Genomic DNA, 23,696 nt, shown 5'->3' with positions numbered 1-23,696 from the left:
TGGAGCTTTGTTGGAGCAAGATTTTGTATGCTATGAAAATTAATTTGGTATTACTCCAAATACATTAAGTTCACATGTTAATTACAATACCCAGAGCAACCACTAAGAAAATAATTAAATATATAAAATTAAAAGCAACAGGGTATATCTGAGGATTTTAGTGCCGGAATTAAGGGCAATCATTTTAAGATAATGCCAACCTAAAATTCAGTATTCAAATTCCTGCAACAGGGAGACCATTTGTTCTAGTATGGGTTATTACCACTATTGTGGTCAAAAAAGAGTGGAGTTCCAAGATTGACAGACCTCTAGAATTTCATGGGAGGGACAGCAGGAGGCCTTTTCCCAAAGGAGTGAATTTGGGGCAGAAAAAAATAAACAATAACCACTAAATGTGTTAACACTTCGCTAAACACAATTTTGATGATCAAAATAGTCTATTTAATGTGACTCTGACAGATAACAATATATAGAAAATTTGTGCTATAATATAAACACAAATACATTTGTGAATGGGGCAAAGTGGATTAATAGTGACTGAGTATGGCATTAAGAAGTAGGACGATATAACAATTCTGGAATAAATTATGAAATACTGAAATAGAAGATTGGTTTCCCAAGGAAGTTGCAAAATCCATTTGGTTTCCCAAGTAATGTATTGTCTCTAATCCTAAGGCATGTGAAATTAATTTGATGTCAACTTGAATAAGTTGTAGTTGATTTTTAAAATTCCAAATAAAGTTAAAAGATTAACAAGAGATTGGGGAAAGTACATGCAACACATACAACATATTAAAGAGTTACCATCTGTAATGTATAAGCAATTCTTACACTTTGAAAATACAAAGACCAGGAACTCAAGAAGAAAAATGAATTAAGGTATATGAAAAAGCAATTACAGAACAGAAAATCCAAAGCGGGAGAAAATAGCTTCACTAGTAATCAGTGAAATACAAATAATGGAACACCAAACTACCTCTATTCACTTATCAGGATGGCTAAAGCAATACAGAGCAAATTGTTACAGCCTTTTAGAAGGCAACCTATTTAACATTTTAAATAGACAGATCTCATATTTAGGAATTAATCCCTCAGAAATTAAAGTATCAAGCCATTTGGATATACATATACGGACGTTTATTGAAACATTCATGGCAGTGGCAATTTTTTTTAAAGAATTTGAATGCCATGAATAGAGGAACTTGTAAACAAATTTTGGTATATCTGAAATACTATGCAGCCTTTAAAATAAAAGAGTGAATTCAAGTAATACTAGTTGAATTGGAGGGATTTTAAGACTCATTATTTATGAGAAAAGCAAGAAGCACAGAAGTCTATGACACCTCATTCTTTAAAATAAATAAAAAGAACAACAAAAAACAACTCTCTATATAGGAAGGAAGTTATGTTGGCATGCTTAACTTTTTAAATAATTTGATAGTGAGGGAGAGTAGTAAGGGGGAGAGTCAGGTAAGAAAAAATTAGAAAGGAGTGTGTATGAAAGAAAATATAGCACACACAAAATGATTCCATGTGGGCCTATATAGATGGACATGTGCATAAAGAGATGCATGAATATATGATCACTGAAATATTAACAGTGGTTCTTCCAGGGTGTGGGGTTTTATTTCCTTTCTTATACTTTTATGTACTTGAATTTTTATAATAAGCACACAGTTTATATACAACCAAAGAATAGTTATTTATTTTAAAATGTGTGTGTGGCCAATTGCCACGGGGGATGAAGATGAGTCAGAAACACACCCTGCCTTGCAGGCCCTGACAGTGAGGAGACAGGAGGACACAACCAGCTATAACATACAGCTGAACTTAGTGTTGTAACAGAAACACAGGGTGCTGGGAAAGAGACATTCATTGATCTCACAGATCTGACTGGGAAGATCTGGAAGAACTTCATTAAAGTAGAAGGCATTTGAGTTGGATCTTGAAGGTCTGGGAGCAATTCAACAGGCAAAGATGGGGATAAAGGGAAATCCAGGATAAGGGGAGAGTGAGCAAAATAAACAGTGGCATTAAAAATCCAGGGGGAATTCACAGAGGAGCAATTGACAATGAGAAAGAATGAAATCCTGGGGCACCTGGGTGGCTCAGTCGGTTAAGCATCCGACTTTGGCTCAGGTCATGATCTCACAGTTTGTGAGTTAGAGCCCCACGTAGGGCTCTGTGCTGACAGCTGAGAGCCTGGAGCCTGCTTCAGATTCTGTGTCTCTCCATCTCTCGGCCCCTCCTCTGCTCATGGTTTGTGTCTCTCTGTCTCTCAATAATAAATAAATGTTAAAAAAAAAAAAGAATGAAATCCTGCCATTTGCAACACTGTAAATCGAATTGGAGGGTATTATGCTAAGTGAAACAAGCCAGTCAGAGAAAGACAGATATCATATGTTTTCACTCATATGTGGAACTTGAGAAACTTAACAGAAGACCATGGGGGAAGGGAAGGGGAAAAATAGTTTCAAACAGAGAGGGAGGCAAACCATAAAAGACTCTTAAATACAGAGCACAAACTGAGGGTTGATGGGGGGCGGAGGGGGGAAATGGGTGATGGGCATTGAGGAGGGCACTTCTTGGGATGAGTGGGTATTGTATGTAAGTGATGAATCACAGGAATCTACCCCCAAAACCAAAACCAAGAGCGCACTGTATACACTGCATGTTAGTTATATATATATATATTGTATATATATATATATATATATATATATATATATATATATATATATATAGTATACACACACACACACACACACACACACACACACACACAAAGAGGAGCAATTGACTCAGCTTCATATAACTGGAACACAGGTGTTAAGTGAACAGAAGGTAGGAAGCTCGTTCACAGTTGTGAAAGTAGTTTAGTTTAGACTATACTCCAATTGCAGAGGGGAGTTACTGCAAGTTTGGCAACAGTGGGATGGGGTGGGCGGTAGGTAGGAGGAATATTTTGTTTGTTTTATTAGGAGAGTGACATTCTTAGGTCTGTGTCGGGGGTGAGGAGAGACAGGAGGCAAGAAAACCAGTTAGGAAACTATTAAAGTGATTCAACCCAAGGTAATAAAAGTCTAACAAGAGCAGCAACATGGGTATGTGGAGGAGGGGAAAGATTCCAGAATCATTTCTGAGGTAAGTAGTGCAGGCCTTGGTGAAAGACAGGAAACCTTCTGTGTCTGGCAAGTGAGGAGTTGGGAATACTCCCATCCAAGAAAGAGAACGCTGGAACTCCAGGTGGGAACCACATTCAAAGAAAGATTCCAGTATCTTGCAGAATGCAGAAGGGATAGTGAGAATAATGAGCTACAACATAGAGAAGTTCTGAGGTAAAATAAAAGCTCCACAGAGACCAAAAAGACAAATCCTCAATGTAGAACCACGGAACCAAAGATGTGGTTCTGCTCTCTGCAGTCAGCTGTCCTAAGGAAAAGAGGAACCCCAAAACCTTCTTAACTATAGCAACACCAAGGAGGAGGATCAGATGGGTCCCCCTCAGTTTCATGTTCCAAATGAAAGTATCTGGGGGCATAGAATGAGAGCTCTGGAAAGAGTCCCGAATACAACTTCAGACCTAATTCTTGCTCTTGGGCAAGAGATAACTCTTGGCATTCCCCTTTTCCTCTTATTTCCCCCCTTAATAAAACCCTTCCTGTGAAAAGAATTCTTCTGGTTAAGTAACACTGTGTATGAGACATCTAGGAATGTCACCACAGACTTGTTGGGGTGGGAGTGGCCCCAGCTGGCTTTCCTCCCTGACTCCGTGGCCAGCCAAGGGTTTCCTCAAGGCAATGGTAAAAATGTGGCATTTCCCAACCAGCATAAATACGTCTGAGATTTTAAAATAAAACGAAAATATGAAAAGTCTAAACAGTTTCCAGAGACCCTTTCCAGATCTCTCACCCTATGACTTCTTCAGGGTATTTTAGACGCAAAGGCTCACACACCTTTGAATGGAGGGACATCTCATTTGTGGCTTCCTTTTAACATTTCTGGAAAAGGTAATGTTCTGGTCTTTTTTTTTTTTATGTTTATTTATTTATTTTGAGAGAGAGTCAGAGAGCGCAAATGGGGGAAGGAAAAAGGGAGGGAGGGAGGGAGAGAGAGAGAGACAGAATCCAGAGAATCCAAAGCAGGCTCCAGGCTCTGAGCTGTCCGCACAGAGCCTGACACGGGGTTCAAACCCACAAACCGTGAAATCACCATATGAGCCAAAGTCTGCTGCTTAAGCGACTGAGCCACCCAGGTGCCCCAACTTCGTCTTTCTGACTATGATATGAGTACAAACTCAACGTAAAGACTTTGGAAAACCTAGAGAGCATAAAATAAGAACACTACTTGGTGACTCCATCCCAGAAATAAAAAAGGGAACTTTTGGATGGAATCCTTCCAGCCTTGTTCCTGTCGAGTTTGGGCCAGAGGGCCGGGCCGAGGCGGCTAGGGTAATGCTCCCACCGCCCGAGGGTCGGAGCCGGACGGACGGCAGGAGGAGGGCGGCGGAGCGGGCGGCAGACCGCAAGGCCCGCCGGGAGCGCGGCGCGCCCGGTTCGCGAATCCGTGCGTCCTCGCCGTGCGGGCCTCCTGGGCCGAGCGCGGGGTCCGGCGCGCCACGCGGGGCGGCGCCAGGGGAGGGGCGGGAGGCGCGGCCCCGCCAGCGCCCGGGCCGGAGGCGGCCGGGGAGGGCAGCGCGCGCCCCGCGCAGACCGCAGAGGCGGGCGCCGCCGTCCAGCCGCCCCCACGCCCGGCCCTCGGCGCGGCGATGGGCGCGGCTGCCTGCCCTTGCCCTGCCCCCCGTCCCTCCCGGTACTTTCCAGCCCCGCGAACCCGCGAGAGACCCGCGGACCGCGGGCGTCCCGCTGCCAGACGCGGGTTTGGAGCTTTTCGGCGGTCGGAGACCTGGTGAGGTGAGCAGCGCGCTCTTGAGGATCCCAAATTCGGGATTTTGTAGGACCTCTCTGTGGACACTATATAGCCACAAAACATCAAACACTTACCTTCGAAAAGTGGAAAGGGGGCAGGGCTTTCTTTCCTTTCCAGAATCTGGGCAGTTTCTTTGGAAACGGATAGGAAACTATCTTCGGAACTACAGGCGAGCCCTGCCAGGGTCGCTCATCAGGAATGCCAGTGGCAGTTTCCTGAGAGGGGAGGGGAGGGTACCGGTATTTGGTGGGCAGGGGCGCTGTGGCTGTTCTGTTTTGTTGAATGAGCGACAGACTGCTGAAATTGAGAGATCTGGAACCAGTTTTCCACAGCCTCCTCGCCGAACTTGTCCCCAAATCTGCCTTGCAGGGGCACGTTCACCCGGGATGCATGGTGGTTGGCGGGTAGGATGGACTCCCTCACCGGGAGTGTGAAGTCCCGAACAGAGAAAGTTTTATTGCCTGTCATACTGCCTTGTTCGGGGCAGAGGAGCGTCGCCCTGGAACTGCAGCATCCTTGTACCCTGGCGGGCACCTGTTTCCAAAGTAGCTCTATCAGAAGCTAGAGGCCACTTGTTAGAACTCGATATTTGAATAGTGCATCTCTAAGTATACTCGTGCTACTGCAGAAGATGAACCTTGTTTTTCTTGAAATTTGAGTTTTGTTAACATTTCAGAACAGAAATCTGTGGGGAGAGAGGTGTGCGCTTTCTCTTCCTTTTGTTGGTTTTCTAGGTACAAGCATGCATGAATAGTAGACAAATTATGTCCTAGCCTGTAATGAAATGTCTTTCTTGGTGTGGTCCTTTAAGCCAGGATATAGAGGATAGCATTAAATTATTGCATCCCTAGGTCCAAGTGAGAGATATTCAGGTGGGGGGTTAATAGCTGGAAAAACTGTTGTATTAGGCAGCGAGGCCTGCAAAGGAAAATTAATTTTTCGCCATCAATGGCGATATTAAACACAGAAAGCCTCCCTGCAGGCTGAGTAGCAGCCAAGCTTGCAAAACAGTAGCTTCTTCCTTTGTTGCAGTTGGAGCAAATGCGTGTGGAGGTAAATGGCGGAGGAAGTGATTGTATATAGTGTAAGGCAGTTTGATTCTGGAGAATAAAATGCCTTGGCAGGCTTTCTTGAGTTACGGATCCGGAAATGTGGGGATAGAAGGCTCTCTGGTCTCTGTTTTGGCGGCTTCATTCCACTTCTGGGCCACCACTGTCTCTGGAGTGCTCCCTGTATTTTCCCTTCTCTTCTACCGCCAGCTTTTAGCTTCTCCCTCTTCCCCAATAAAGTCTAGAGTTGAGCCTTGTCAGAGGCAGAGTTATGGTAGCCTGGGGATAGAGAACATCAAGTCTTAGTGAAAGCAGAATTGTGGCCTAGGAGGATCTGAAGGGCCAATGGGATGAAGCCATCTAGGGTCTCCAGAGTGGGAGAATAATGATTGAGGGAAGGAGATTCTCTGGGGAGAACAATAGGTGCTTACAATTTGTTTCCTGCTGAGGATTTTAATATTTGCATTTTGTTGTTTGAACATAAGGACATTTCCAGATGGGGTTGGGGGAGTCAGAGGACTTTTCTGCCCTCCCACGCCACTAATTAACATTGCACCCCCTTGTAGGTTTTCAGAGAATAATTGGGGCAGGGGGAGAGATTAGAAAGAAGTACTGAGGCTCTGACTTACCTAAGAGACAGTGGAACAAGGACTAACTTGGGCAGAGAAGTTGGATTTGAAAATTGGAAGGAATGTTCCACATTTAGTTAAAAAACAGAACCTTTATTTTGTGGAGAGGTGTTGAGAATTATAACATTCATATTTAGTTGTTGGTGAATTTTGCCTGATAAAGGATGCAAATCCCTACCCCTCTCTCTCTCTCTCTCTCTCCTTCTTTTTCTTTTTCTTTCCAACAATTTATTATGAAAATTTTTCCTACATACAGAAAAGTTACCTACCTCACTTTTTATAAACATATGACTATCTTGGGATATAAACTTGTTAATGAAAATCAGAGTTTGAAATCCAGAAATATGTGATCTGGCCCCAGACCGAGCTTGAATCAGAAGGTGTGTGTGAAGGATATTAATATTGTGAAGGGAAAAAAATGTGGGTCTTATTCTGACTCTTCCCTAAGAGTCGGACATATCTCTTCATTTCTTCCTTTTTCCCATTCTTAAAACATCAGTTAGATTATATCACTCCCCTGGTTAACACTCTCTAATGGTACCCTTAATACTTTGTATAAAATCCACCTCTCTTGAAAGGTTTACCAAAGCCCTATGTGATCTGACCTGTTTGACCTCATACTCTATCACTCTCCCCTTTCTCGCTCTTCCTTCTGCCTGAACACTCTTCCTTCAGATACTTGCACTGCTTCTGTCCTCAATTCATTCAGGTCTCTTTTCAGATGTGACCTCTTTGATCAGGACTTCTCTAACCACGTGATCCAAAACAGCCCTTTGTCAGTCTCTGTCCTCTGACCCTGCTTTTTTCTTCGTTGTTTTATCATTACCTGGCATTATATAGTACTTCTGTTTCTTTGTCAGTTGTCCAATATCTCCCACTCAAATGTCAGCTCCATAACGAGAAATTTTTTGTTGTGTTCATGGTTATGTTCCTGTTTGGCAAATTATAAGAAATTAATAAATAATTTTTGAATTAATTAGGTAATTAAATGACACAAACAAGGCATTAACTCCCATAAAGATTGCAGAACCCTTGGTAAAATACTAGAAGTCCTTTTAGGTAATTTGGATCAATCAATATTTTATTGGTAAGCGATGATCTTGGAGATCAGTGGCCTCTATTATCCTCACAGTGCTTCTAAACTGAAGCCTGTGCTGGAAGCTTGGCCAATTTTGACAAACCCACATTCTAAACAAGATACAAAAAACTTCAATCCCAGAAATTTCCCTCATGCCCTTTTTGGGTCATTCCTACCATCCAGAAGCAAACTTTGTTATGATTTGTATTATCATAGATTAAATTTTTTTTAACATTTACTTATTTTTGGGAGACAGAGAGAGACAGAGCGCGAGTGGGAGAGGGGCAGAGAGAGAGGGGGAGATACAGAATCCAAAGCAGGCTCCAGGCTCTGAACTGTCAGCACAGACCCCGATGCGGGGCTCAAACTCACGAACCATGAGATCATGACCTGAGCCGAAGTTGGACACTTAACCGACTGAGCCACCCAGGTGCCCTTGTATTATCATAGATTAGTTTTGCATTCTTGACCATCCATATAAATGCATTCACACTGTATATACTTTTGCATTTGGCTTCTCTTTGCTCAACATGGTGTCTTAGATTCCTCCATGTTGTTAAGTATATCAGTTTTTAATTTCTTTTTGTTCTAAGATAATATTCCATTACGTGAATGTCTACCATGTGCTTATTTATCCATTCTCCTACTGATGGGCACTTGGGTTGTTTCCAGTTTGGAGCTATTCTAAATAAAACTGCTATTCTTACAGGGTCTGCCTCATCTTGAATCCTATGTACTTTATTTGAAAATCTCTATGTCACCAGTGCTGAGAGAAATATGGCAAGGTTATTGGGGCTGTGACTGATGTAGCAGCCTGCCTGCAGCATAGTGAGTGTCTTCTCTAGGCAGCTCCACTGGGCACTGACCTACCTCCTATTCCAGAGGAAGAGCACTTGGCAAATGAATGTCCATGCAAACTGGAGAGACCTCAGGAGCATTTTCAGTGTTTTTAGATCCTTAAAAGGGACTCTGTAGAACACCTGCTGCCATTACTGCTCTATTCCCTTCCTCCTCTCAGCTCCCCACCCCAGTACAAGTTGACTCTAATCAGCCACTGAACATTATGCTATCAAGGAGTTTAAATATTTATGAGCAAGAGTCTTGTTCAGAGCCTGATAAAATATTTATGTGTTTCCATGGGGCATTGGTTTCCATCTAGACTTCTCAAGGTGTTTTTCTGAGGCACTTGTCATAATCATGAGGTACTCAGAGATAGATGATATGGCCAGAGAATATCTTGTGTTCTTGAACCCCAGCTTGCAGTGTACCCTGCTTTGGTAGAGCTGGGGAAGGATGAGCAAACAGAAAAATGTGCATTAATAGTGCCTGGATCAGGAGAAAGATTGTGTGTGTTGATGAAAATGGATTGAATACCGAATGGCTTATGAATATAGCACTGCTAAAGGTGGGATTGTGGGAAAGAACCTGTTAGAGCGAGGAGGGATTAATGAAGGTCAGATGCATTCATTTCAGAGAGAAGCACAAAGGAACCAGCCTGTAAAAGACAGAGTCCCTTTGACACTGATGTAGACAAGGCCTATATACAGAAACTATACTGAGTGCTATAATTATCACGTCTGTTATGAAACTATGGAGGAAAGGGTGTAGGCTAGTCAGCGTTTCCAGGTGGAAAGCAGAGAGCTAGCTATTCCACGGGGGATTCTTATTTTCCTCCAAGGAAGAAGTGTCTTTTGAGTAGAGTTCTAGAGGAGGTGTGGGACTTTGGCAACTGTGATGTGGAAGAACATTCCCTGAAAGAGTAACTTCAGTGTGTATGTGTGTTAGGGCCAAAGTGCTGGTGTGGCTTGAGTAAAGTGAAGAGGTGGGGAGGGTCAGGTCAGGGCAGTTTGCAGTAAGAGATAAAGCAGGAGAACTATAGGCCAGCTTGTCAAGAACACAGGAGTGTGGACTTTAGTCTGTTTGTTGTAGAGAACCATGTAACTTTTGACCAGAGACTCATCAAAATTTGAGCAATTCCTGAGAGGTGCAACCAGCCCAAGCAAGGCCTTGAGGTCTGTTTATGCCCAAGGAGCTTCCAGAATATTTTGCTGTGTCCAGTCCAGTCTACAGACTGTGAGGTCTATTCTAAAGGAGGTAAATGAGAGGGAGGACAGATTCATTCAGTTTATTCCTAGGATTGACTAGAAACAGGTCTCACCAACCACCTTCTTGCCCTGCATAGCATAAGCTGAAAATGTGCCAAGTCAGATTGAATTCACAGGCTGTGTGCTACATCCTTGGCTCTTCTCCATGGCCACTTTGACTCAGTAGGGGGAGTTGAGAGGGTCTAAGTACCCCTTTATTACCTCAACCCAAATCTGGGTCAGTATATTTCAGTTGTGGGTTGCCAAGCAACAGAGAACTAAGCAGTGAGGCTGGCACACCATCAATGCAGAACTCGGGCCTGCTTTGACCAGACTACTGGGCAGTGACTAGAAAGAGGCAACTGCCAGTAGAAGGTTAAGGTGATGCAGCTTGATAACCTATAGACAGGACTGCCTGGCCCCCTTCCACACGTGTTCTCTCTTCATATTGCAAGTTCCTTCTCAAAAGTGCCCCAGAATGTTTACTTTTTAGCTCATGATGAAAATAGGGAGGGAAATAGGGAGAGGTGTTAAGCCTATTGGCATCTGTACTTTATGGTGTTTGTGATAAGGAAGAGATCATTGTGGAATAAATGGCTCAGGTGAATTCAGTTTTCAGTGCTGCAGTGAGGAGATTTGCATAGACATAGATTAGCAGAAAGCTTAGGAGTTCTGATGGAGAGAAGTGATTTCTTGGTATGAGGACCAGGAATAGCATGGGAGGGCCTCTTAGAGAAATTTAATGATTATGTCCAGGGCTTTGTTGGTTGAAATTACTCTCTTGCTGCCATGGGTGCCTGTTCCAGAGTGACAGTGGGAACACCCAGGAAAGAGTGCTCTGGGCACTGCCACCTATCCATCCTGATTCTCCAAGGGTAACTGGGGAGACCTTGAGAGAGAAGACAGAAACAAATATCTTAATTAGGAAAATGGTAAGGGCCTGAAGATGTGGGCTGCACTGACAGTGTGGTAAGGGTCTAAAGTACAGTCTAGCAAGATTCCAGACCAAGGATCCTTCTTGCCTCTAATCTGAGATATTCCTGGTTTTCTGCATGAAATGGAGTCTCCCAAAGGCCACATTAGCTGCAGTAGGTACTCTGAACACACGAACAGAATGCATGCTTTATTGAGTATCTTTTCCAAATGGACATTTTGATGATTCTCTGATTGTGCCCTGGCTTATGATAGCTGCCTGCTTTTGGATGCTGGTAGAATAAACCCAGAAGATGGAGTAAAGAGGGACCAGGGAAGATAATATCAAGAGACAAGGAAGGGAAAAGAATAGTGATGATGTGATCCTAGGTACCCACTTATCTACAAGTGAATACTGGGATGAAAGGAGTTCAAATAACTACCCATGGGGATCTCAACATGCAAATATTGCTGACTTCCAAGGCAGCTGTAAGGAGAAAAGAAGGGCTGAGACATGAAGGCTGCTATCACAATCAGTCTGTGGAATATTAATACTGGCTTGATGCACCAAAACCCATAGCCACACCACAACTGTGTGATGACAACAGTAACATGCTGTCCAAACCCCTTCTCCACTTCCACATATTCTTTACTTTGTAATATTAGGTATGTATATGTGAGACATTCATCTATACTTACAAAGCTACACAAACACAGACCTGCTTTAAAAAGTTAAATATAAAGACAAAAAGAAATGATTCCAAAATATTATCAGTAGTAGGATTATAAATGATTACTTTTTTGAAAAAAACTTAATCAGGGGCACCTGGATGGCTCAGTCGGGTAAGCATCTGACTTCGGCTCAGGTCATGATCTCACAGTTTGTGGGTTCGAGCCCCATGTTGGGTTTGGCTCAGTGCTGACAGCTCAGAGCCTGGAGCCTGCTTTGGATTCTGTGTCTCCGTCTCTCTCTGCCTCTTCCCTGCTCACGTTCTCTCTCTCTCTCTCAGTCTTTGTCTCTCTCTCTCTCTCTCTCTCTCTCTCAAAAAATGAATAAACATTTTAAAAACTTAATCATATTTTCCATGAACACTGTAGCCTTTCTCTGATAATCAGAAAAACACTGAATAAAAGATCTATTAAAGAGATTAAGTAGGGTGATGGAAGAAGAGTCATGGAGAGAGGACAGTAGGATTGTACAAGAAGAGAAAAAAGATGTTGAAAGATGAATGAGTGATCATAAAAGTTAATTCTTCACAGGCTGCTAGCTTCTGCATATTATTTTGTTTATTATTGAATATTACATATCTGTTGCCCCCAGAAGATCTGCAAGCTTCTATTATCATGAAACCAAATTCCAAATACTGAGCCAAGAAGTGTCACTTCTCCAGGGCCTTAATGCTATCCTGTGGGTAACAATTAGAAGGCCTACAACTGTGTTCCAGTGGTCTTCAAAGAATCTTCCACCAAAGTGCTAACACAGAACACTTCAAAACTGGGCAGCGGCATCTTTCCCACAGAGTTTAATTTATTTAATTTAATATTTATCCCTGCAGAGGCTGCAGGCCAGCCTTATGTATCTCCTCTCTGAAGCATGGAACAGGAGCTAACAAAGGCTGTCAGTAGTTGGAGTAGTGGGATTTTTCCAGACAAAAGCTTGTTCTATTCTCATCCATGCCTCTGCCGGCTGCTCACTGGCTCAGGCAGCCCCTTGGGAAGCTCTGTGGCTGAAGCTTCGGAGAGATACATGTAGTTTTCATTTCACAACCACTGGCTTCCTCCAGAGGCACTGTCAAGTTTGTGCTTTAATTGGCTGTTGTTGAGAGACACAGGTGAGGCTTCTCTACTACAGCAGAAGTTACTATTTACCCCTCCCCACCAGGATCAATTTAAAGCAAATGCCAAAGAACAACACACCCCACTGAACTTTGGGGTCTGGCATTACTTGTAATTATAAGGTCAATAAATCCTTTTCATGTTTTAAATTTATTACATTTTTAAATTGTATAAGCAATACACACTCATTATAACAAATCTAGTAAGACAGTCATCTATAAAGAAAATGTTATTAATCTCCACCTCCTTTTTCCTCCATCTTCCTGACAAAACCACTTTTAAAAGTTAAGTGTGATTCTTTCATGCCTTTTCTATGTTCAAAAAAATATGTAGAGTTATTTTCTATTTCTTTATATAAATGAGATCATATCATACCAGTTATGCTGTTATGTTTCATTTTATTTGTCATATTATGTACATTATTCTAAGCAAATAAATTTAGTTGATCCAATTTCTTTTTTTAAATGTTTATTTATTTTGAGAGAGAGAGAGAGAATGAGCGGAGGAGGGGCAGAGAGAGAGGGAAAGAGAGAATCCCAAGCAGGCTCTGCGCCATCAGCACAGAGCCCCATGTGGGGCTTGATCTCACAAATCATCAGATCGTGACCTGAGCTAAAATCAGGAGCCAGTCACTTAACCGACTGAGCCCCCAGGTACCCCCCAATTTCTTAACAAAATTTTTTTTAATGTTTATTTTCAAGAGACAGAGACAGAGCATGCACAGGGGAGGGGCAGAGAAAGAGGGTGACACAGAATCTGAAGCCAGGCTCTAGGCTGTCAGCACAGAGCCCGATGTGGGGCTCATACTCATGAACTGTGAGATAATGACCTGAGCCGAAGTCAGACGCTCAATTGGCTGAGCCACCCAGGCGCACCCCCAATTTCTTATTTTTAATAGCTACTTAATATTCCTTTGTAGATGTTCCATAATTTTTCCCATTATTTCTGTATTGATAGATATTCCAGTTTTTCCTCTGGTTGTTGTTGGGTTTTTTTTAATGTATATACAACAAATTATGCCACAGTAAACATTTTACATTTATCCTTACACTTTGGTTTCCATTTCCAGAGGAAGATTCCCCAAACTGGCATTTCTGGGTCAAAGAGAATACACACAATTTTACTTCTCATTGTGGGGCTCCCCTACAGCAATTGTTTGCCTCTCTTCTTTTGTCTTTCTTTCCCCTCTCCCACTGCCTTTCACCAGGGAAGCCTGTGTATTTAGGCAAGAGAGCCCTGCAGTGAGAACTCCTCCTTGCCAAGTGTGGATTATATTAGCTCAGTGGGAAATGGGGTCTGTAATGTCTTGGCTGCATTGTGTCTCTGTTGCTTCTGGTTGGCCAGAGTGTTCACAGTTCTCCTTGCTCATTTATTCCATGCTGTGGAATTGTACATGGTCTTCATATGTTGTAGGAACAGCGTGATCAGTTGCAGGGTGGGGGTGGGGGATGGCTTTCAGAGAAAATAGGCTGTTACAATGCTTTTTCACAACACCTTATCTGCCATGTTCTTTTTTTATGCCTTTTCTTTAACAGTGGAATTGAGAAAAGTTCTTTGATTCTATCGCAGTTGTCTCCCTCTATTTTGAGGGATTTGGGATTTGGGGAGTTTTATGAGTATATAGTCAATCAACTACAACTGATTACTTGACATGAGGCTAATTAGTTAAGAAGGTAGGGGGCTTGGAGCTTAAGGATCAGTGCCAAGCAACAGATGTGAACATTTTTAAACAAATGGTTTTTAACAAACCTGGTATTAGGAGCGAACTTCCCAGCACTACTTGGCTTTCATTTTTAGTTTTGTTCTTGTTTGCATGTAAAACTTTAATCTGGTCCACCAGACCAGAGAGGAGTGGGATTCCCACCACACCAGGGCTGGAGAAAATACCAGAGAAGCACTAAGGGAAGCTGGTGAGTACACACAAGTAAAATATAAAATGTGAACTAACAAGATAGTAAGAAGTAAATGAGATTTTAAAACCCTCAGCTAAAGGCTGCTGTGTGACCAGAGACCTAGGAGCTCATACATACTTTATAGAAATTTGTGATCTCTAATTCTTATTAGAAACCCAGTTGTGAGTCTATGTTCAGAATGCAAACGTTAGCAAAAGAGGGAAAGAAATTAAGTTCTGTAGCAAACATTTTGCTATTGGCACCTATAACACATGTCGCAACTTTTACTCAGTAGCTTTGAAATGGATTTCTATGCCCAAGACTGAAAACTAAAGGAAGAAAAGAAAACCAGAATAGAAGTTGTTGCAATTAATTTCTAAGGAGAAATTTTAACTTTAGCTTGAGCATGTATGAACCTGTAGAATAAACATTAGCCTTTGTGTTAATACATACTTTTATAGAAACTTTTAATTTTCAAATACACACTGACCAGTAATAATGATAGTAAAACCAGTCCCCATAATAGGTTTGTCTTTTATAACTTAGGAATTCTGTAATGTCTCTTAATTGGTCTCATAGTTAATAGTAAGGATAGTTATATCTTATACTGTTTGCACTGTCATTTGTGTCTGTAAAGATTATCTTTAAACAGTTTGGTCTTGTCAGTAAAAATATTTTCAGGTTAAATATATTACAAGACATTAAGCATCTGCATCTGGCTACTGCTCCCATAGAGGACATCTAGAAAAACTAGATTTTATTTAAAAAAATTTTTTTTAATCTTTATTTATTTGTTTATTTTTAATTTTTTAATGTTTATTTTTGAAGGAAAGAGAGACAGAGAGTGGGTGGGGGAGGGGCAGAGAAAGAGGGAGACACAGAATCTTAAGCAGGCTCCAGGCCCTGAACTGTCAGCACAGAGCCCGATGTGGGGCTCAAACCCATGAACCACAAGTTTATGACCTGAGCTGAAGCCGAGTGACTGAGCCACCCGGGAGCCCCTAAAAAAACTAGATTTTAAAAATTTATTTGAGGACAGGGGGCACCTGGATGAATCAGTTGGTTAAGCATCCAACTGATTTGGGCTCAGGTCATGGTTCCTAAGTTGGAGTTCTGTGTCAGGATCTGCACTGTCAGCACAGAGGTCGCTTGGGATCCTCTCTCGCCCTCTTTCTGCCCCTCCCCTGCTAATGCTCTCTCTGTCGCTCAAAATAAGTAAATAAACAACAAAAAAAATTATTTGAGGGTATAAGAGACCCACTAAGGAAGCCAGAACTTGAGAGCTAAGACCTCATAAAGAGAAACTCAGTGAGTGTCCTGCATAGTAGTTTGCTTTTCCCTTGAGACATTTTCCTAAGTAGCAGGTGAGGAGAAGCTAAGAACCCAAGCAAAAAGCAGCTGCTAAGAGTCAGAAAAGCTAAGCAGAACATTCTACAGTTTGAAAGGGCCAGGGAAGGGTGGGGGGGAAGGAGTTCTAGGACACTAAACGAGCAAGGATATGAGATGCTTGATTATGAAAAGAAAAGAGGCAGAGAGGCCCAATGATCTAGACAATTTTCCTTTCAAGTTGCTTTCCATTTATAAGTAGCATAGACCAAAAGGTAAAAAAGCCAGACAGAAAGCAGATGCTAAAAAAGCCAAGAAACTAACCAGAGCTACTTGCAGTCTTACTGTGCTGGGGAGATAAAAGTTGGAGTGTGGTCCACCAAGGTGGAAGGGCCTGAAAAGCAGTGTGATGGTGACTTTCATATCTGTTTCAATGAGTCACAGGATACGCAGATTTCTGGCTAAACATTATTTTGAGGTATATCTGTGAGAGTGTTTCCAGAAGAGATTAGCATTTGCATTGGTGAACTGAGTAAAGCAGTAGGCCCTCCCCAGTGTGGGTGAGGATCATCCAATCCATTGAGGGTCTGAATGGAACAAAAGGGTAGAGGAATGGTGAAATTTCTCTACCTGACAGTTTGACCTAGGACATTGATTTTCTCCTGTCCTTGGCGCTCTTGGTTCTCAGGCCTTCACACTTGGACTGGCATGTATACTATCAGCTCTCTGGCTTGTAGGACTTCAAACTATACTACTAGCTTTCCTGGGTCTCCAGCTTTCAGATAGCTGATCACAGAATTTCTCAGCCTCCTTAATTGCATGACCCAGAACCTTATAATAAATCTCTTTTACTTATATATAAAATATTGGTTCTGTTTCTCTGGAGGACCCTGACTAATACAAACATCCTAAGTTTTCAGTTGGGACTCCTAAAGGACTATATCTGAGAAGAAGAAGTTAGTGGAGAAATAGACCTGGTCTTATTGAAATTGAAATCTAATTCCCAATCAGATCAGTTAGTGATTGGATTAAAGTAATATGTTTATATTATAGTACCCTAGCAGAAGCTAAAGAACATATTCATTGGAGAAAAGAAAATGACCCAGAACTACTGTATTTTTATTATATGGTTTCTGATATTCAGTGAAACAAAATACAAGCAGGCATACCAAAATACATTTTCCAGAATATGGTGCAGAAAGAGAGAATGCAGACTCCTTGAGTTGAGAAGACAGTTTCAACTCCAGGATGACCAATGCAGCTGGAGTTTAGGGGACAGAGTATCAACGTGGAGAGTAAACAGAGAGAATTCCAGAAATCATCACAGAGTACACGAAGTATTAAGCTGAGTACTGGTCAGCACATGCCTACAAGGAAGCTACCTAGGGATAGAAAAAGAACCACTCAAAAGGATTAGGGGGAACAGTACTTGCTGCTCACACAGGGCTATGAATAGTGCCTATTCCCACTGGTCATACTAAAAAAGCTAGTAACTCAGAGGGTATTGGGTAGTGGGCTCTGAGAGATAATGCTTTAGCAGTGGGGAATAATTAGCCCTACAATGAGCACTACTCTGATTCTGCCTAACACCTTAAAAGAAGACCCTATAGGGCCAAACTATTCCCAATTAACTATGTCTTAGAACAAAGCTCAAGAATATTTAGAGGAATAAGAAATTAATATTATGTGTAATTGGAAGCTGTGAGGGCACAGTAAAACATTTGAAGAGATGGTGAGTGAGATATTTTCAACAAAGATAAGGATGGCAGTGATTTCTCTATCAGAAACAATGCAAGCAAAAAGGCAGTGAAAAAATATCTTTAAAGTACTGGAAAAAAAACCCCAAACATTTCCAACCTAGAATTCTATACCCAGTGAAAGTATCTTTCAAAACAAAGGCAAAATGAAGACTTTTGCAGATATATAAAAGCTGAAAGAATTAATCACTGACAGACGTGCAGTACCAGAATGTTAAAGGAAGTTCTTTGAATAAAAGGAAAATGGTATCAGTAGGAAATATAAATCTATACCAAAAAAAAAAAAAAAAAAGCACCAGACATCCAGACATGGTAACTATGTAATGATTTGTCTTAAGATTTAAACCTCTCTTAAATATAACTGTCAGTTTAAATAAAAATAAAGAATAATGCGGGATTTATAACATATGTAAAAGGAAATATATGATGATGAGCACAAAGACTGAGTGGCAATATGGAAGTATATTGTTACACTACATGTGAAGTGATATGGTATCATCTGAAGATAGATTGTGACAAATTAAGATATTTCTGTAAACACAAAAACAGTCACAAAGAAAATAAAACAAAGAAGCATACTAATAATCAGCCAACAAAGAGATAAAGTATAATCATAAAAATACTGAATTTGCCTATGAGAATTCAGAAAAGGAGGGAAAAGGGAATAAGGAAGAGATGAGACAAATAAAAGACAATAGCCACATAATAAATATATTTAAACTTAAATATACCAATAACTACTTTAGATGTAAATGATCTTAACACCTCAACTAACAGACAGAAAGTGCCATATTGGATTTTAAAAAAGCAAAGCCAACAATGTACTATGTACAAGAAACACATTTCTATATTATGACACAAATGGATTAGAGAAAAGGATGGGAAAGATTTACTATGCTAACACACTGATAATCAAAATATATCTGAGGTTTGCCTGGGTGGCTTAGTTGGTTAAGCATCCAACTCTTGATATTGGCTCAGGTCATAATTTCACAGTTCATGGGATCGAGCCCCTCATTGTGCTCGAGCCCCTCATCTGTGCTGTCAGCACAGAGCCTGCTTGGGATTCTCTCTCTCCCTCTTTCTCTCTCTGCTCTTCCTCTTCTCTCTCTCTCTCTCTCTCTCTCTCTCTCTGTCAAAATAAATAAATAAACTGTAAAAAAAATCAAAGTATAGCTGAAAAGCAATATTAGATTGCAGAGCAAAGGATATTACTAAAGATAACAAAAATAATTTCATAATGACAGTCGATTTGTCAAGCAGACATAACAATATTAAATATACATTTAACAACAGAACTTCAAAATACATGAAGTAGAAATGATACAACTTCAAGGAGCAATTGACAAATTCACAATTGTAGTCCAAAATTTCATTAGCTTTTTCTCAGTAATGGGTATAACATCAAGACAGAAAATAATTAAAGATATGGAAGAAGGAGCCAACAGAATCAGTTTGACCTCATTGATCTTCATAGAGCACTATACCTATCAATAGCAAAATATCTATTGTTTTCAAGTGCATGTGGAACATTTACATAGACCATATTCTGGGCCCCAGAATAATTCTCAGTACATTTAAAAGGATTCAAGTCATACAAAGTATATTCTTAACCACAATACAATTAGTTAAGAAATCAATGATAGGTGTGCCTGAGTGGCTCAGTTGGTTCAACATCTGACTCTTGATCTCGCCTCAGGTTATGATCTCGGCTTAGGTTATGATCTTGGCTCAGGTTATGATCTCATGGTTCATGAGATCAAGCCCTGTGTCAGGCTCTGTGTGGACAGCACAAAACCTGCTTGGGATTTTCTCTCTTCCTCTCTCTCTGCCCTTCCCCAATGTGCTCTCTCTCTCTCAAAATAAATAAGTAGACACTTTAAAAAAAGAAATCAATAACAGAAATATTCAAATGTTTGGAAAATAAGCAATGCACTTCAAAATAGCTCACAAGTCAGGCAGGGCACCTGGGTAGCTCAGTCAGTTAAGCATCCCACTCTTGGTTTTGGCTCAGGTCATGATTTCACAGTTTGTGAGTTCAAGCCCTGCATCCATCTCTGTGCTGACAGCACAAGACCTGCTTGAGATTCTTTCTCTCTCTCTCTCTCTTTCCCACACCTTCTCGTGCACACATTCACTCCCACTCTCTCTCTCTCTCTCTCAGAATAGATAAATAAACTTGAAAAAAGTAGCTCATGAGTCAAAGAAGAAATCAAAAGGGAAATCAAATTATTTTGGACTGAATGAAAGTGAAAAGTATCAAAAACAGTACTTAGGTGAAAGTTTATAGTGGTTAAGGGTTTGTAAAGAGACAAGTCTCAAATCAATATTGTCAGCTTCCATGCTAAGAAACTAGAATAAAAAAGAGCAAATGAGACCTAAAGGAATCAGAAGAAAATAATAAATATCAGAGCAGAAATCAATAAAATGGATAACAAACAAACAGACAAAAAAAAAAAAGTAGAGATCAATGAAAGCAAATGTTGATTAATTGTGACTATCAATAAAAGCAGTAAACCTCTAGCCAGATTGATAGGATAAAAAAAGAGCAGATACAGTTTGCTAGTGTTATAAATTAAAGAGGTGACATCATTACACATTCTGCAGATATTATAAAAACTTTATTCTAATAATTCTATCCACTTAGATAAAATGAACAAATTCCTTGAAAGAGACAAACTACAAAAGTTCATTCAAGAAATACTAGACAATGGGAAAGCCCAGATCTATTGAAGAAAGTCTCAGCAAACTAGGAATAGAGAACTTCCTTACAGACAGTCTCTTCCTTTGCTGTCCTAACCGCTGTTCTCTCATAGTGTTTTTGATAAACTTCTGTCTCCTTTGTGAATTGTTGAATTCTTTCACCACCTGCACTGCTGGCCTACACGCAATTGGTTTCCCTTACATTTGGTGGAGCCCATACTGGTCGCTCTGCTAGCCTAGGACTTTCCTTGGATTCTCTGGGAATTTCTCAGGACTTTCCTTCAGTGGACGACTCTGGTGTTCCTTGGGAACTGACAACATCAGGCTGAGGTTACTTCTCAGTGAGGATCAGAAGTCCTGGGGGAACCAGCTGGACTCTCCTTGCCTGAAAGAGTGAAGGATTTCCCCTCTTGCCCTTTGGGGAGGGATCCTTCCCTCCCTCTCCTTTCTCTTTTCCACCCTTCAGAGGTCTAACCCTGGTACTTCTCAGACAACTGAATATTTCTGGCCAGGATGGCTCGGCTCCCCAGTGTGGCCTGAAGGTCTGACTACCTGAGGTCAGACTACCTGGCAAAGGACTCATCTCCTCTCCTCTCCTCTCCTCCCCTCTCCCCTCCCCTCCCCTCCCACCTCATTCCCCTGAGGTCTCCATTCCCAGTATGTCACGCAGTTGGCAGTGAAAGCTTGTCCAGGGAAAATCTGCATATATTGTGCACTCAGTTGGGATCCTTTCCTGACACTGGTTGACTCTCAGCCATCTTGGTTCTTTTGCACCCTTGCCCCACTGCCCTGTCTCTGCTTTTTTCCTTTGTTCTTGCAGATCCAGCCACTGTCTTGATCTACAAGTAAAATATGTTCCTATGTGTCTGAATGAATCCAACAATTCCATATATGAATGATAATTCAACAAGGATTCCAGCCCATACCATCAGAGGGTCCCCTCTCCCTAAATCCCATGGACCTGGCCACCAGGGAATTTCATTCACATTGCCTATAAGCATGTTAATATAATACCATGCTCTGGTCTCGAACTGCACAAAACCCCTGATGGACCCACAAGTTTAGATGGGGGCAGCACATCCTCCCTTGTCCAGCATGAAGCAGCTACTAAAGATGAGACCTTTGCCCAAATGCCAAATATTTGTCATTGTCAGTCTGTCAGGGAGGAATGTGGAGGAATGTTGCTTTTAGGCAAAACAGGCTTGAGCAGTGGAAACCTGAGTAAGGTAAAAGAGCACACAGTGACTACTGAACTGAATGCAAACAGGCTCATTAGGTGACCCACCTTGAAATATTCATAAGCCCTAGCTGACCAATGGGCTGCTTACAACCAGGCACAAGTACCAAAAAAGGAAAATTCTATATGTTCCCATACTTTCTCAGTTTCCCCCCTTAACTCTGGTCCCCTGCCACTGCCTGGTGGCAGACAATCTTTCCTTTGCTGTTCTGCCACTACTCACTTGCAGTGTATTCAATAAACTTATATCTTCTTTAAAAATAGTGGGGGGTTGGCACCTGGGTGGCGCAGTCAGTTGGGCGTCCACTTCGGCTGAGGTCATGATCTCATGGTCTGTGAGTTCGAGCCCCGCATCGGGCTCTGTGCTGACAGCTCAGAGCCTGGAGCCTGCTTCAGATTCTGTTTCCCCCTTTCTCTGCCCTTCCCCTGTTCATGCTCTGTCTCTCTCTCTGTCAAAAATAAATAAAACATCAAAAAAAAAAAAATAACTTCCTTAATCTGATAAAGGGAATCTATGGAAAATCTGCATCTAACATATTTAATGATAAAAGACCAAATACTTTCTCCCTAAGATCGAGAACAAGACAATGATGACTACTTCACTAATTCTATTCAACATGGTCTTGGAAGCCCTAGCCACTATAATGAGGTAGAAAAATAATAATAAATGAAAAGCATCCAGTTTAGAAAGGAAGAAGTAAGACCATCTTTATTTTCATGTGACCTGATCATCTATTTAGAAAATTCAATGGAATCTGCAAAAGAGCTACTCTAGTAGCTATTAAAAGAGTTTAACATGGTTACAAAATACAATATCAATATATAAACATCAATTGTGGATATATATAGATATTTGTATCTATATATATCTCTATAGTGTTAAACAATGAAAATTGAAAGTAAAACTTATATTAGTGGGGCGCCTGGGTGGCTCAGTCAGTTGAGCGTCCGACTTCAGCTCAGGTCATGATCTCACAGTTCGTGAGTTTGAGCCCCGCGTCAGGTTCTGTGCTGACAGCTCGGAGCCTGGAGCCTGCTTTGGATTCTGTGTCTCCCTCTCTCTCTTCCCCTAACCCACTTGCATCCTGTCTGTGTCTCTCTCAAAAATATTAAATATTTAAAAATTTTTAAAAAATTATATTAGCATCAAAAATATTAAATACTTAGGGTTAAATCTGATAAAAATTATTCAAGAGCTATACACTGAAAACTACAAAACCTTTCTTAGAGCAAGAAGACCTAAATAAATGGAGAGATATACCTTGTTCATGGATGGTATGAAGTGAATGTTTGTGTCCCCCTCAAATTCATATGTTAAAAATCTAGTCCTTAATGTGATGGTATTTGGAGGCAGAGCCTTTGGGAACTAATTAGGTCATGAGGATGGAGCCCTGTACATGGGATTAGCAAGGGCATTTGGGTGGCTTAGTCAGTTAAGCATCTGATTTAAGCTCAGGTCATGATCTCACAGTTTGTGAGTTCAAGCCCTGTGTTGGGCTCAGTGACAGCTCAGAGCCTGGAGCCTGCTTTGGATTCTGTGTCTCCCTCTTTCTCTGCCCCTTCCCTGCTCACACTCTGTCTCTCTCTCTCTCTCAAAAATAAATAAACATTAACAACAATAATAAAAATAAATGGGATTAGTGCCCTTTTAAGAAGAGGCCAGAGAACTAAGTAACTCTCTTTCCATCATGTAAGGATGCAGCAATAAGTCAGCTATCTGCAAACTGGAAGAGGGCTCTCACCAGAATTCAATCATTTTGGACCATGATCTTGGACTTCCAACCTCCAGAACTGTGAGAAATAAATTTCTGTTGTTTATAAGCCACCTAGTCTATGGTATTTTGTTGTACCAGTTAAGCCAAGACCATGGGATAGAGACTTAATATTGCTAAGATTTTGTTTTTTCCCCGAATTCATCTATAGATAAAATGCAGTCCTAATCAAAATCCCAGATATTCTTGTAGAAATTGATAACCTCATTCTAAAATTCATGTCAAAATGTGCAGTATTTAGAATAGCCAAAACACCTTTCTTTTTTTTTTCTTTTTTTTTAACATTATTTTTTATTTTTTAAAATTTACATCCAAATTAGTTAGCATATAGTGAAGCAATGATTTCAGGAATAGATTCCTTAATGCCCCTTACCCATTTAGCCTATCCCCCCTCCTACAACCCCTCTAGCAAACCTCAGTTTGTTCTCCATATTTAAAAGTCTCTTATGTTTTGTCTCGCTCCATTTTTATTTATTTTTGTTTCTCTTCCCT

The 23,696-nt window shown here is 41.1% G+C and overlaps 1 protein-coding gene across 5 annotated transcripts in view; it reads left to right on the top strand.

The window, feature by feature from the left end:
- The first annotated feature begins 4,665 nt into the window (after nt 1-4,665).
- The window catches only part of GPR156 (G protein-coupled receptor 156), a 115,353-nt gene continuing 96,322 nt past the window's right edge, over nt 4,666-23,696 (top strand). For 2 of the 5 annotated variants that reach the window (XM_027060933.2, XM_027060932.2), the window contains exon 1: nt 4,666-4,913. The gene's annotated coding sequence lies outside the window, so the exon portion shown is untranslated. Of the gene's footprint in view, nt 4,914-14,357; nt 14,428-23,127; nt 23,226-23,696 lie in introns of all 5 variants that reach the window. The other 3 variants (XM_053220920.1, XM_053220921.1, XM_015064611.3) reach the window with 3 other exon arrangements.

The sequence above is a fragment of the Acinonyx jubatus genome, chromosome C2, assembly GCF_027475565.1.
Source record: "Acinonyx jubatus isolate Ajub_Pintada_27869175 chromosome C2, VMU_Ajub_asm_v1.0, whole genome shotgun sequence".
Taxonomy (NCBI): domain Eukaryota; kingdom Metazoa; phylum Chordata; class Mammalia; order Carnivora; family Felidae; genus Acinonyx; species Acinonyx jubatus.
This window is presented reverse-complemented; position numbering and strand designations above follow the sequence as displayed.